Source organism: Pinus tabuliformis, chromosome 4_2 (assembly GCF_031772625.1).
Source record: "Pinus tabuliformis cultivar Carrire ecotype Pingquan chromosome 4_2, CPIR1, whole genome shotgun sequence".
Lineage (NCBI taxonomy): Eukaryota > Viridiplantae > Streptophyta > Pinopsida > Pinales > Pinaceae > Pinus > Pinus tabuliformis.
In genome coordinates, this window is record NC_142304.1 from 890,559,108 (window position 1) to 890,563,769 (window position 4,662).

At 44.3% G+C, this 4,662-nt stretch overlaps 1 pseudogene; it reads right to left on the reverse strand.

Annotated features, from left to right (window-relative positions):
• Positions 1-226: 226 nt before the first annotated feature.
• Positions 227-1,867, reverse strand: LOC149172564 (aldehyde oxidase GLOX pseudogene; annotated as a pseudogene).
• Positions 1,868-4,662: the final 2,795 nt, after the last annotated feature.

Below are 4,662 nucleotides of genomic sequence, written 5' to 3' on the forward strand. Positions count from 1 at the left end.
ACTAACGCACAAAAATTGGAGTACGATTTCCTGAAAAACACAAATCAAAGAAAATTTAAAAAAATAAATTTGAGAGACTGTAATGTGTCCGATCCGAACCGAACTTCAGCGTATTAATGGCCGAATCGGACCGAATTGCCGAATTTTCGAATTCTTCAGGCCGATTCGGCCGAATTTGGTAACTATGTTTTAAAGATAGAAGAGCAGTGACACACATTCAGACATTTTAATTGAGGAAGCGGATCCATTCGGACATGCTGGGAACATGTGCATTGACAGCGGTGAGCAGGTAGTAACCCGGAGGAGCCACCATTGGGGTGGGTGGAGCAGTCATGGAAACTAAATATGTGTTCTTCGCCTCAGTCTTGACAACTTCCATGACTGCAAGAGAGAGCATTCTCTGGTGCATGGACATGGCGTGTGTGTTGAAAGGAGGGGCATATGCATGAAAATGTAAGTCCTTGCTCCAAAACTCCGAAACAGATAAACGAACCATGAATTTCGACCCGTAATTGATGTCCCTCGTAGAAATAGATGCAATGGCCGGTCGCTTGTGATCGTACATGGAATGCAGATAGGGAGGAATGTAGGCTTCCACTCTCAGTTCTGTGGGGTATGGCTTGGCCACAAGATTATAAGTTCGATGGGGATTGCTCCCGGCTACTAAAACCCGCCCGTCGGGCAGCACAAGAGCAGTGGAATGATACATTCTCGGGATTTTAGCCGGAGCCAAATTTGTGAACCTCTCGCCAACGGCTGCGGAGGGCGTGTAGAGGAGCGGAGAAAATGCAGGGTCCCGCCCATCTTCCCAGCCGGCGGTGCCATTTTTGGCTCCGTTGATGATGAGAATGTCTCCCGTGGGGAGAATGAGCATGTCACCCATTACTCTAGGGCCGGGCATGTCTTCCATTTGCCATTGCGGTTTCTGAGACGTGATCTCCATTCTTCCGCAGCTCCTCAAGGCCTCTACGTATTCGTGTTTTTGTTGGGCTTCAGTGAAAGCTCCATAGGGAGCTCCACCGCAGATGAGAATTTCCAGCTTTTTGAAATTATTGGCGGACTCGAGCGGAAGCATGGCGGAAGAAGCGGAGGAGGGATAGTTCCGGGCGCCGTCGCCTGGCATGGTGGGGAACGTTGTGATGACTTTGTTTCTGTTGTAGTCCAAGAGTATAGAATCCTTGTTAGCGAAGATGAAGAGATTGCCGTCGGGAACCAAATACAGAAACGGATACAGATTGTTCTCCTCTCCCACAGTGTTGGTCTTCACCAGGAATGGTAACTTGAAGGCCTCACGGTCCCTAGGGTTTCTAGGTATGAATTCGTAATTAAACGATCTCCGCCCGCCTACTACTATCACCCGGCCGTCCGGCAAGATCTGGTTGGAAGCGTACCACCTCCTGGAAAGCAGTGGCGTCTTGCTTTCGATCCAGTCGCAGGTTGAGTCGACGCAGGGCTTCAGATAGCGGACCACTTTTTCTCCGTCCTGCCACCCGCCCGTTGCGACCAACGTCCCGTTGCTGAGAAACGCGCCCGACGAACAAAAGGTGTTCGTCGACGATTGCAACTGCCTCACCTCCTTCTTCACGATGTCGTACTCCACCGAATGTGCCCAGCAACGATCTTCTTGCGGCATGGGCCTCCCCACGTCCCTTTTTGGGCACCCGTTTTTTGTCTGATCGTACATGATAACATTACCAGCGTGCGTTAGCATCATATGCATTGCAGACAGCCCCGCGTTTTGCAGAATAAGCTCCCATCGCCCGACCCGCGCCTCCAGAGCAACTTGCTGCCCTGCAACGTTGGCGATCGCGTTTAAGCACGTAACAATAATCAGCACCCACGTCGATATTGTATAAGATTTCTGCATTTTATTGGATCACGTTAAACTTTAACCTAAACGCTTCAAAGTTGAAGTACCCCACGATTCCAGACACACAGAACTTGAGGTTTAGTTTTTTAATGGATCCTTAACCGAAAAATCCAGATATGTTCTTCGGCTAAGGTATCCAGTACGAGAAACAAGAAAAAGGACGATACGCTTATATAATCGCAAAAAGCAATGAGGGGTCCTACAAAATCGAAAATTCAATGTTCAATGTTACAACTGTCACTCGAAATTCCCTAATGTCGTGAGGCGATAATTAGGGTCTATGTATCTAGTTAAGCTCTTCAAGTGACGTTATTGACGTCAACCATGTGATTATTGGTTGCAACAAACGAACCATTTCCAATAAGGCAAACAAGGACCACTCTCATGGGAGTAACGCAACTCTCTTATAACGTTAGTTTCTGGAAAATGGGTTACAAAACTTTAATTTAACTAACGATGCTATGGTTTTAATTTTAGTGAAATAATTGTAAAATGTTTTTTATAATATTTACAATTATGTAGTTAAAGTAATGACGTTTATTTTTGTTAAATTGATTAAAAAAATTGTTATAGTAAATAGTGTTATATAAAATAAATTATTGTTTTTTTGGGAATTATGGTTTAAGTCATATTATAATAAAGTTTATTTACTAAATAAAAAAAATTGTTGTTAAATGGTGTGATTTTCGTGATTAAAATATAGTTAAATTTTATTTTAAATGTATATATGTTTAATTTATATATGATTTTTTTTCATAATTAACAACAATAATAACAATTTAATATAGTTGTGAGAAAGCTTACTACGCAAGTCCTTAAAAATATAAAGTAAATGTGAGTCTCAAGGTCTGAAGTTCAAAAGGATCAATAGTTGATTCCCCTAAATACAAAAAATAATAATAACAATTTAAAATAAAGTTATAATTAGTTAATTTTTATGATAAATAAGTATGTGCTTTGATGCTTATTACAGTATTTTAGCGAGTGTTAGAGGCTTTCATGTCAGCTTCAGGTATGGCCATCAATTATGATAAATCTTGTACTTTCTTTTTTAATACGCCAGCTGCTGTTAAGGTTCACTTAACTCGGCAGCTCGGTTTCCGGCTGGCTGAGTTACCTACTAAATATTTAGGTCTACAATTAGATCTTAATTCATTGCGGATTAAGAATTGGCAACCTATTGTTGATCGAATTAGGAAGCGATTGCAAAATTGGTCGTTCAGAATATTGAATTTTGCCAGTCGAGTTGTCCTTTTAAAATCAGTTCTGTTATCCATTCCTATCTATCCATTATCCATTATGCCTGCTCCTAAGGCAGTCTTCGGGAAGTTGAGGGAACTCTTTCGTAAATTTCTCTGGGAAGGGCCCAATCAGCAACGCAAATGGACATTGGTTTCATGGCAACAGCTAATTAAACGTAAAGAGGAGGGTGGTCTAGGTATCAGGGATTTGGAGTTTGTCAATAAGGTTTTAGGTGCAAAGTTGTGGTGGAGATGGGTGCAGGGGGGTGGGGATATCTGGAAACGAATCTGGAATCATAAATATTGGATGCCACCCACGGTTGAAGGCCGTCTCCGCGTTGAAGATACTCCACGGGGATCGAACATTTGGGAGCTTGCTCGCCATAACAGCAATTTGATTCGAGATTTAGCATTCTGGGAAATACGTAGTGGGAATTTTGCTCGTTTTTGGCTGGATGCTTGGCAGCAAAGGGCCAAGCTGGCTAGTCACCCTACTTTGCATGCCTTACAGGACGGTGCACATCAGGCAGGCCTTGTATGTGTTCAGGACTATTGGCGCCCGGCAGGACAAACTGAGGTATGGCGTGCATGGAAGAATCCTTCAGATTGGAATGCGCGCATTCATCAGGACACCCAACAAATATATCTCAGGGAATTAGATATGCGGAAAATTCGGATACGTCCAGGCAATGATCTCCTTCGCTGGGGGAAAGCTCCGCAAGGAATGTTTACGGTGAAGGAGGCTTATTATTGGCTAACAAAGGGTGATGCCATGGTCGATCCAACACCGTGGCAAAAACTCTGGCAAGTAAAATGGTGGCCTAAGGTGACAATTTTTGCATGGCTGGTGTGCCATGGCAGGATCTTAACGTGGGACAATCTCCAGAAACGTGGTATGATCGGCCCTTCTTCGTGCTCTCTCTGTCATAAGGAATATGAGACACAAGAGCATTTGCTGAATCGATGTTTGTATATCCAAAGTTTGTGGGAGGAAATTAGGAACCTTTTTGGTTACTTGCATAGAGACCCCAACAATATCCGTGAAACCATTTTACAATGGGGAATGGGACATTTTAACAGTAAAATTGTTCGCAGGTTATGGAGTTTATCGTTGGGGTTCGTCCTCTGGGAGGTGTGGAAGGAACGGAATCGCCGAATTTTTCAGGGGCGTAGTTGCTGCGAGGTTGCAATTTGGGAGGTGATCTGTAGGTCGCTTAAGGAAACGGTCCTTTCCGAATCCTGGGCAGAGGAGGACTGGCAATTAAATCTGGCTGAGCAGCGAATCTTACTCAAATTGGGCATCGATTCTACGATGCTCTACCCAAACAATGATCGGCTCCGTCGCCCACGCTTGCAGAGCCCCAGCTTCTTTCGGCTTCCCGTTGAGCACCAAATTAAGTTATCCTTCGATGGTGCCTCCAAGGGTAATCCAGGGGAGGCGGGTTGGGGCGGAGTTTTCCGTGATAGCTACGGGAGGACGCGTTGGATATATGCGGAGTGGGGAGGGGAGCTGTCAAATAATGAGGCCGAGCTTTGGGGTGTATACCATGG